Here is an 11,322-nt window from a genome sequence, read left to right on the forward strand (position 1 = left end):
AATAGGTATAATTATTACTTCAATATAGGAATTCTGGATACTGATCTTTTATCTAGCAACCTTGTTTAACTATCTTAGCCCCAACAATTTACCTGTCACTTGGATTTTCCTCATAAATATCACTTGTGAATAATGACAATTTTGTATCTTTTCTTGTAACCTTTATATCTTTTGTTTATTTTTCTTGTCTTACTGGACAATAATAAGACCTCCAATAAAATATTTAACAGAAGTTGTGATACCAGGCCTGTTACCTGAAAAACCCTTTGTCAGGTTTATCAGGATATTCCTTTCCTTGTCTAGTTTGCTAAGAACTTTGAAGATGAATAGGTATTTAATTTTATCAAATACTTCTTCTGCAGTGACCAGGAGGATCAAATAGATTTTCTCTCTTAATCTGTTGATTTGGTAATTATGCACATTTTCTAATGTTAACCATTCTAGCATCCTTGAGATAAAAATTCCTTGATCATAAAACGTATGTTTTATGATTTTTGCACCTATGTCTTTATAATTATCTTTCCTAAACTGTCCTTGTCTGGTTTTGGTTTTAAAATATACAGTAATTTAACAAAACAAGTTGTAAAGTTTTTCTTCTTTTTCTATTTCATGGAACAAAGTGCATAAGATTGGGATTATCTGTCTATTGAAAGTTTCACAGCACTCCCACATAAAACTATCTGTATTTTTTTTTCTGCATAAATGTTTAAACTACAAACTTCTCATCTCAAACAGGCTCTTAGATATTTCCCAACATTCCTACAAGATTCTAGTTAGTGCCTTCTCTTACTTCTACAAAAGCTATTCTAAATATTTACCATTCTCAAGCTTTCTACCTCACTTTTTCTCCCTATAATCTTAGCATATAATATTCACCTGCTGTCTTCAACCTTTTCATCTCTACTGGCTTTCCTCCTCAGCATACTGAGATGATGATTTTCTTAAAAAGACAAAACAAACATGCAAAACAAACAAAATCCCCTTCCCTGAACTATAGATTCTTCTCTAGATATTCTTGTTCTTTTAATTTTCCCCATAGTCAAGAGTAATCTGGACTTCCCTGGTGGCACAGTGGTTAAGAATCTGCCTGCCAATGCAGGGGACACGGGTTTGACCCCTGGCCCGGGAAGATCCCACATGCCACGGAGCAACTAAGCCCATGTGCCACAACTACTGAGCCTGTGCTCTAGAGCCCACAAACCACAACTACTGAGCCCGTGTGCCACAACTACTAAAGCCCATGCACCCAGAGCCCGTGCTCCGCTACGAGAAGCCACCGCAGTGAGAGGTCCGCGCACTGCAGTGAAGAGTAGCCTCCACTCGTCACAACTAGAGAAAGCCTGCGCACAGCAACAAAGACCCAACGCAGCAAAAATAAAAAAATTATAAAATGAATAAATAAATCTTTTTTTAAAAAAAGAGTAATCTACATTTGCTAAGTGTCCTCATCTCTCATTTGTTTTTTTCCCCATTCATTTTTCTCTATATTTTAAGTTATGTTAGATTTGGGAAATCATCAATGGGTTCCATAAAAACACAACGTAACCAGATTTGCATTTCTGAAAGATCACTTGTGGCTATGCTGTTAAGAATAGAAGTGAGTGAAACTGATGGGAGGGAGAACTAAATTATGAAGCTTAACTAGAATAGTAAGAATGGGGAGAAGTAGATGGATTTGAGACCTATTACAGGATCTGAAGGATGAGGAAATCAAAGATTACACGTGATTCCAGCTGAATAATGGATTTTGATATTCATTGAATAGAAAATACAGATGAAGAAATCTGACTACGTAAAGATAAAAAATTCCTACATGGCAAAACTGCAAAAGGAAAACCAAAAGTCAAATGATAAACTGGGAGGAGGAGGAATGTATGCAACTCATTTCACAAAAGGCTAATATCCAACAAAAACATAGGAAAATACATGAATAATTCATAAAAACGGAAACACAAATGGTTCTTAAACACATAAAAAGATGCTCAACCTCACTGGTAATTTTTTAAAAGTAAAATAAAAACAACACTAAAAAAAAAAAAACAAACACTGAGATAGCATTTTATACCTATTGGAAAAACAAACATTAAAAAACAAAGTGATCATGAACTGAGGTAAGGGTGGAAAAAGAAGTACTCTTCTGATTGTTGGTGAGACTGGAAAATGGTATGACCAATATGGAAGGCAATATGGCAACATCTATCAAAATTACAAATGTATATACCTTTTTTTTTTTTTAAATAAATTTATTTATTTTTGGCTGCGTTGGGTCTTCGTTGTTGCATGCGGGCTCTTGGACTCAGCAATTCTACTTCTAGGATTCAACTTACAGCTATATTTGCAAACTTGCAAAATAAAAGGATATATAATCTTATTCACTGCAGCATTGTATTAGCTCAGGTAACCATAAAATAAATTGTTTTGTTTTATCCAAATCGGGACACTTTTATAAGAGAAAGGGACACTATTAATATTTAAGCTGGACATATATACACTACCAAATGTAAAATAGATAGCTAGTGGGAAGCAGCAGCATAGCACAAGGAGATCAGCTTGGTGTTTTGTGACCACCTAGAGGGGTGGGATAGGGAGGGTGGGAGGGAGACGCAAGAGGGAGGAGATATGGGGATATATGTATATGTATAGCTGATTCACTGTTACAAAGCAGAAACTAACACATCATTGTAAAGCAATTATACTCCAATAAAGAAAAAAAAAATTTAAGCTGGGACAATTGGCATAGCTGAGACTGTCCCAAACAAACCAGGAAATGAAGTCATTCTAATAATAACAAAAGATGGAAAACAATACAAATATTCACCAATAGGGGATTTTAAAAATAATAATGATACATCCAGACAATGGAATACTACATAGCCATAAAAGGAAGCACATTATACACTGATTTGGAAGGTTCTCCAAGATGTATAGTAATAAAAAAAATTTTAAGGAAAAATATTAAACAGTGCTTATATTATGTTACCATTTGTGTAAAAGAGGAAAAAATATAATTGCTTAGACATGAATAAAATATATCTGGAAGGATATATAGAAAACCAATAACAACGTTTGCCACTGGAAAGGGGAAGTGGGTAGCTAGGAAACAGGAACAGGAGGGTGACTTCACCATATGCCCATTTGTACCTTTTGAACTTTGAACCAGATGAATAAATAAAATTTTAAAAGAAAATGGTCCTATTAATGAGTTGGCTAATTGATAAGTTTTATGACCTATATTTTTTCCCTGCTTGAGCTTATATGCTGAATAATAAAAATTGTTGAGACAATCACAACACTGTTAATCGGCTATACCCCAATATAAAATAAAAAGTTAAAAAAAAAATTTTTAGGGCTTCCCTGGTGGCGCAGTGGTTGAGAGTCTGCCTGCCGATGCAGGGGACATGGGTTCGTTCCCCAGTCCGGGAAGATCCCACATGCCGCGGAGCGGCTGGTCCCGTGAGCCATGGCCGCTGCGCCTGTGCGTCCGGAGCCTGTGCTCCGCGACGGGAGGGGCCACAGCAGTGAGAGGCCCGCATACTGAAAAAAAAAAAAAAAAAAATTTTTAGAACGGAAAAAAATTCTGTTAAACCTTGTAATCCTATAGAGTTCCTTAAATAGTTTTTAAATCATTTTAACTCTGTTATAAATACAGGAATGAGAATTATGCAAATCAAAACTAAGATAATATTTCATAAAAATTTGAAATCAAGTACCAGTATTGCCAGTAACTATCACAGAAAATTTATATGTACTTATTACTTTTTTCCATTTCTGTATTTAATAATTCTCACAAAATGGCAATAATATTATATTAGTAACCATTTCATATATCATAAATTTATTTGGTACCTCTGTACTTTTTATTGTAATTTTTCACCTAATTGGTCTGGACTGGAATAATAAATGCAAATCAGTAAGTAAATACACTTAGCTCTGAAAATCTCTTACCTAAGTAGTAGTTACTACATAAATTACCTGATAATCTAAAATGGTTTTACCTAAAAATTTCCCAAAGAGCTGGAACAACAGCTTTTAGCAAATTGACAGGTAAAAGTGGATGATGTAAAACATTTCAAATTACATAACATCTTGAGAAATTATGGCTTATGGAGTGTTCAACTAGATAAGTGTAGTTAAAAATTAATTTTACCTAGTCTTTTAGAGAATGTTTTTGGTCACTATATGGCAATATAAGATTCTGAAAACATCTTTCATATTCTTTAGGTTAAAAAAAAGGTATGAAAATGCTACCAATCACTTAAGTTTTTTTCTTTTTGCTGTTCAAATTCTTTCAAATGAGCTTTAGTCTACAAAGAGCTTTTTTTTTTTTTTTTTTTTTTACGAAGAGCTTTTTAAAATCTTTTTTAGAGACTTCAGCAAAATCAACATTCTCTTAGCATCTTATAATAATATGGACTTGCTATAATCTATTCTTATGGACATCAGAGAAGCCAAATTACAGGAGACATTTGGTAAAATAAAGAAAACGTGTATTAGGCATCATAAATCTCACCGTGTGATGATAATATTGTGACTTGTTTTGACATGCTCATGTCTATATTTTTCAGTCCTATAAAATTTGTGTGTAACTGCTAAATCAAAGAGGAATTAGGAAAGCATACTGGAATAGATCACAGATACATGTGAACTTAGAGGAAATTTCATTTACTCCATGAAGGTCTAACATCAAGTTAAAATATGTGCACCAGCACCATAGTGCCCTAGTCAGAATCTAAACCCTATTCAAGGGGAATTCTCGGCAGTCGGGTGGTTAGGACTAAGCGCTTTCACTGCCGGGGCCCAGGTTCGATCCCTGGCTGGAGAACTAAGATCCCGCATGTCGTGCAGTGCAGCCAAATTTAAAATAAATTTTTTAATTAAAAAAAAAATCCTACGGGGCTTCCCTGGTGGCGTGGTGGTTGAGAGTCCGCCTGCCGATGCAGGGGACACGGGTTCGTGCCCCGGTCCGGAAGGATCCCACATACCGCAGAGTGGCTGGGCCCGTGAGCCATGGCCGCTGAGCCTGCGCATCCGGAGCCTGTGCTCCACAACGGGAGAGGCCACAACAGTGAGAGGCCCTCGTACCGCAAAAAAAAAAAAAAAAAAAAAAAATCTTATTCCAATACACGTGCTTAACTAATGATGTCTTAGGAGTTTTTAAACATATTAATCTATTTGCTGACCTTGATGAATTATTATTTAAACTTTCAACTCCACCGAATCCCTTAAAGCCTATGAGCCCAAAGCAACACAATGGCAGCATCAGCTTAGTTTCACCATAATAAATAATAACTGAGCATAAAGAAGTGGTAAGTGTAACAACTTTTTCAAAAAACTTGGTGATGGAAGGGATACAGATAAGAGTAAAAATATATCAATTATATCTCAAATTTTAAAAAAAGAAAAAAAAGCAATATTGATGGAAAATCTGAATTGCATAAAGCTACTTAACTGAAACATATTTTAATTTAATCACACACAAAAAGAGTCAAAATATAGTGGCTGTTTCTTAAGATGGCAGAGTCTTGAGCATGTTTAAATGCTGAATGATGGAGTCATCAGAAGAAGTTGAAAAATAGAGCAAAGTAAGTAGAGAGATTAACCTGAGAGTGGAGGAAGGAGTCCTCTTAAATAGTATCTGAAGAGATAGATGTTGGTTATGAGTGTAATGGCAGGAAATTGAGGGCTTCTTTACGAAGCAATGGGATGGTAAGTTTAAATGAAAGAGGAGCTTTAAAAGAAGGTTTACTATGGAGTTGCCTTTAGGCTGTGGCTGAATATTCTTATCACAGTATTCAAAACTCTTCATAATGCAGCCCCCAGTATATCCTCAGCTTCACTGGTCCACACATTCTCACTCCCAACCAAACTCACTCCAACCAAACTCATCTAGAGTCCCTCAACTGTTCCTCTCATGATGTTTGTTCTTGCAGAGCTGTGTCTGGAACACCTTTCTCCTTATGTGCCTGAAAACATCTCTCAACCTTTAAGAGTTGGCTCCACACAAGGAACCCCCCAGAGGGAGCCCCACTTCAGCATCACTGCCTTAACCACGGCCTCCCCTCCCTCCCTTGGGTGGGAGGGGGTTCCTATCCCCCTCTCTGTTTTCCCTGGAGGCAGATGTCACAAAGCATTTGTAAGTTGCTTCAGGTGCAAGAACACCGCCCACTCAGGACTTACCCCCATTATCCTTTTCAGACTGGCCACGCACTAGGGCAGTGTGAGGAGCTAGCCGGGACCAGGTGGTGGAGCAGCAGCTTGGTGTTCTGAGCGCCTAGCATCCTTCTCTAGCATTGTGATGCCACCTCCCCTCCTTGTCCCAAGGTTGTGAGGCTTTGTCTTTCCCTTTGGTGTCACATGAGTAGAACAGGGTCCCCAAAGCCCATGTGATCATTTCCCAGGCGTCATTCCCTGGTGCCTGTGGGATCCTGCTTCATGCAGGTAGGGGAAGAGGGCTCCAGGGCTGGCCAGGAGCGACACCTCCTGAAGGAAAGTGGGAGCTTCTGATTCTAAGGCCCTGGCCTAGGCCTCTATCCTAATATTGCAGGAGGGGCCTCTCTCCCAAGCCCCATCCTAAGGATTAGCCCTTGGGCCAAATCTGCCATGGGGTCCAGCTATGCTTTTCTGACTAAATAAGCAATAAGAGGCTCTAAGCTGATCCAGTTCCGAGGCCCCTTTCTGCCCTGCTTTGGGTCTCCTTGCCTCCAGGTGAAGGAAGAGCTGGTGCCACCCGCTTTCCTATCAGACTTGTCCAAGTGTTCCAAGGGACTCATGACCAGAACCCAGGATGGCTTGGTGGGAGTGTCCCCGCTGCTTCTGCATGAAGCCTGGCTCCACAGGCCTCGTTCTCGCCAGAACCCTGCCCTGCCCCCATGCAGTTCCTCACCAGAAATGCCACACCCCCACTCACCATCTCCTACCTTCCCTGGAGAGGCAGCTCAGCCAAATAGGTCTAAGCAGGGTCCATCGGTGTGGACCAGAGCCAGCCTGAAGTCATTATGCACCTTCTGGTCTCCAGTTTCACAGTGTATTAGGGGCAAGAGATGACTGCAAGACATGCTCCTTAGAGGAATCAGGCCAGACTCAGTTTTGGAGGAAGGCAAGATTGAGAGGGAGCCAATTCACCCCAGGATCTCTTCCGGGGTTTCCTACCAGCCCTTCCTGTTTGAGGCTGGTCTTCGGGAAGCAACAGGCCACCAGGCCTGGTCGACCCCAGTTCACACCGTGCCAGGAATCTGCCTACCTGCCAGGTTCAGTTCTTTAAGGTGCCTCTTCAGGGACACAGTGTGTCTCTCTGATTGGGCTTCTAAATCAAAAGCCTGATGTTCGTGTCCCTCTCATAGGGGGAGCTTTGGACACAGGACCAATTTGGAAAGGGTCAGAGTTTCCACTCTGCACATTGTAGAGGGGACACTCTGTAGGTCCATGGGTCCCTTACTATAGTGAGGTTGAGTAAATTCGCCTTCAGTTAACCTGGGACCTTCTGTTTAATTCCCTCCTGCCTCCCAAAGATTTTGACCATTTTATAAATTCACCTCTGTTAACAGTGGCCCAGAAACTTCTCCGTGCTAAAAGCATGGGAAGTCTAAAGGCAGTCATTCCCTGGGAAATGGATCCCGTTCTGTTTTGCTACCCCTACCCTGTTCATGAGGCCTCATTCAATAAGGCAACCCCCCTGTAAGGCTGTCCTGTATCCCATGTCCCAGACAGGTCAAGTGTCTGTGGAAAGTAAGCCTGTTTTCCCCTTCAGGTCTTCAGTCAGTTACTTGCCACTACTGTCCCTCAGTCGCCTTTTTTGTAAAATGGGGTTTTAGTTTTGTCCTTTTATTTTAATACTGGTAAATACTTGGATTCAAGCAGGGGAGGGAAGGCAGGGGTCTGGCCCCCTGCACCATTCCTTTACTGCTGTGGGGCTTGCCCCTGGAGCAGACCCTCCTCTTTGCGCCCCGTGAGCTTCTTTGCTTGTAGTATCTCAGATTTTACATGTTCCATGTCGTGCCACGTAACCCCCTTCAAGATACCGTTTGGAGGGTGGGGGAGATCTGCTTCCCAACGTGACTGGGCTGTGGGGTTCTGACTACCTTGCTCACAGGTTCATGGTTTGATAAACTTGTTGTATTCAAAAACTTGAGGGGCTTCCCTGGTGGCGCAGTGGTTAAGAATCCGCCTGCCAATGCAGGGGCACGGGTTCGAGCCCTGGCCCAGGGAAGATCCCACATGTCGCAGATCAACTAAGCCCGTGCACCACAACTACAGAGCTTGCGCTCGAGAGCTCGCGGGCCACAACTACTGAGCCCGCGGGCCACAACTACTGAAGCCCGCACGCCTAGAGCTCATGCTCCGCAACAAGAGAAGCCACTGCAGTGAGAAGCCCGCGCACAGCAACAAAGACCCAATGCCGCCAAAAATAAAAATAAATAATAAATAAAAATTTTTAAAAAAACAACACTTGAAATGTAGGACGCCATTAAGTGTCTGTTTATATTTTTGGAATATCTGTACTACTTACAATTAACGAATAAAAGTGGGTTTAGGGCTTCCCTGGTGGCGCAGTGGTTAAGAATCTGCCTGCCAATGCAGGGGACACGGGTTCGAGCCCTAGTCCAGGAAGATCCCACATGCCGCGTAACAACTAAGCCCGTGCACCACAACTACTGAGCCTGCACTCTAGAGCCTGCAAGCCACAACTACTGAAGCCCACGTGCCACAACTACTGAAGCCTGCATGTCTAGAGCCCGTGCTCCACAACAAGAGAAGCCACCGCAATGAGAAGCCTGCACACCACAACAAAGAGTAGCCCCCGCTCACTGCAGCTAGAGAAAGCCCACGTGCAGCAACGAAGACCCAATGCTGCCAAAAATAAATAAAATAAATTTTTTTTTAAAAAGTGGGTTTAAAAAACCCATCCATGAATGGGAAAAAGAAAAAGAGTTGGCTCCAATACCCCAACCTCCCTTGATGCCCCTCCCCCTTTATCTTAGCTACCCGTCACCCCGAGCCTAGTTAGATGCCCCTTCTTTCTACTTCCTTTTTCATATCTCTTCATCTCAGCATTTTTCATTAGGAATTTTAAACACCAGCTTTCTCATTTCTTCCAATAATCAGAAACTGGTTTTTTGTTTTTAATTTCTGTATTTCCTAGCACTGGGCCTGGCACACTATAGGCCAATGAATAAATATTCATTGAATGAACTGAAGATGATTATGTCAGAACTCCCAGTACTTATATTTTACCCAGTAAAAGACAAGATTATCTTTTACAAATGGAGAAACTAAGGCAGGAAGGAATGTGCACCAAGAGTAACTTCTGCAGAACAAACGCTAGTGAAAAAAATAACTTATGTGAAATAATCTTTCACTCTAATTAAGATTTAACTACAATCTAAAGAGTAGAACAAATGACAGTCTGTAAATCATAACAAATATACATCCTCCAAACATAAGCATCAAGTTTCCAATTTTGTACTACAGAGGATATAGCTTTTCTGATTTAAAACTTCAAAATCCTTCCCCATACACCACAAAACTCTAGCACAACAAGGGACTGGCCTAAAAACCTACTATTAGAGATACCTGAAAGCTTATGAAAAGCTTCAGGTTTAGCTGGCCATGTCACAGCTGGCTAGTACTTTTGCAAAGATTTAACTGGATAGGACCTTTTCAAATCAGAAATAAAAAAAAGAACTTAACATTGCCAAACTCTAACCACCTGGGATGACAAACTTGTTCTTAAATATCTTATACTTTACACAATGCTGTGGGCCTCCCAAGTCACCGGTTCACCCTCCATCCTCATACAAAAGTAGCAATGTTATAGTGGAAGAAGAATCAGTCCAAAGGTCAAAGTGCTAGATCTCTATGCAAAGAACCTCCCCTTCTACAGGCAGACTTTCTTCACTGCCCAACCAGTTCCTACTATCAGAGAGACCTGGGAAGAAAAAGAGTGAGGAACTTGTTACTGATCATAATTAAAGCTAATTCAAAAAAGGAGGGGTAGGAAATAAAAGGAAGCAAACACCTGGGTAATGTTTAGAAATTCCCTAACACATGTTATCTTTCTCGTGACAGCTCAAAAAACTTCAGAGATATAACATTCCTATGAAACAAGGATAAGATTAGCCTACTACATTTGGAAAAGTTAATGCTGGCTCGCATTTATACTAAGTATTAAGACCCAGAACTTTCTTAAAGAAGTAATGGGCAAAGCCATTAATAAGGCAGCCAGGGTAAGCTGGAGTCCCTGAATTAGAGTCCTACCTATAGGAGAATGGATAGGGCAGATAAGGAATAACTACAGAAGGGAAAAACAAACAAACAAAAACAAAAGGAAGGTCACTCTACCCGGTTTCAAACTAAATAAACCCTCTGACCTTAACCAAGCCAAAGGAGAACTGCCTTTCCACAGAACACACCAGAGTATCATTTTGATATTTCTTTTCCCAGTTACCCTTGATGCTCATTTTAATCCAAAAACAAAAAGAAAAGCAAGTGACATTTTGTGATACAGCCAGCCTCTAGCCAATTCTCAGTACCATATTATACTGCTTCGATGTAAATGCTTCCTTTAGGAGCAACTGGAATAATTCAGTGGTTAATTTTAGGATGAGCTGCATGATGGAGAGAGCCTTGTAGTCAGAGACTTGGGTCTGATTCCTGGCTCTGGTACTTATTAGATGGGTTATCTTATTCAAAAAAGTCTTGGGACTTCCCCGGTCGTCCACTGGTTAAGAATCCATCTTGCAGTGCAGAGGACGCTGGTTGGACCCCTGGTGGCGAAACTAAGATCCCACATGCCGGGGGACAACTGAGCCCCTGCGCCACAACTAGAGAGAAGCCCGCGCACTGCAACAAAAGATCCCAACTAAGACCCGATGCATCCAATAAATAAATAAATATTTTAAAAAGAAAAAGTCTTAATTTCTGAGTCTTAGTTTCCTCATCTTCAAAATGGGACTAGTAATAACTATTCTTTAGGTCTCTGGTAAGAGGGAGAGACAGACTATATAAAGTGGCTGACAAACCATAACAGCTATTATTTCCATGAGCTCCTACTAAATACGGATGCTGTGAAGATATAGGTGAATGTTCTCCTAGTTGCAAATGATAAAATTCCCGAATGTGCTTAGTTTTCAAAATTCTTTTTGTACATCTTTTCTGCCTGTGAGGAATACAGAGGCAAGCAATTAAATTAGCTAAAATTTAGGGGGCACCTAACGGCTTATAAAATGTTTAAGGGCTCAGAGTTAAGGATACCTAAGTCTTAAACAGACACCAAATAATTGGCAGAGGTAAAACGAGAACCCAGGCACCCTAGCAGCCCAGGAT

Source organism: Phocoena sinus, chromosome 10, assembly GCF_008692025.1.
Source record: "Phocoena sinus isolate mPhoSin1 chromosome 10, mPhoSin1.pri, whole genome shotgun sequence".
NCBI classification, from domain to species: domain Eukaryota; kingdom Metazoa; phylum Chordata; class Mammalia; order Artiodactyla; family Phocoenidae; genus Phocoena; species Phocoena sinus.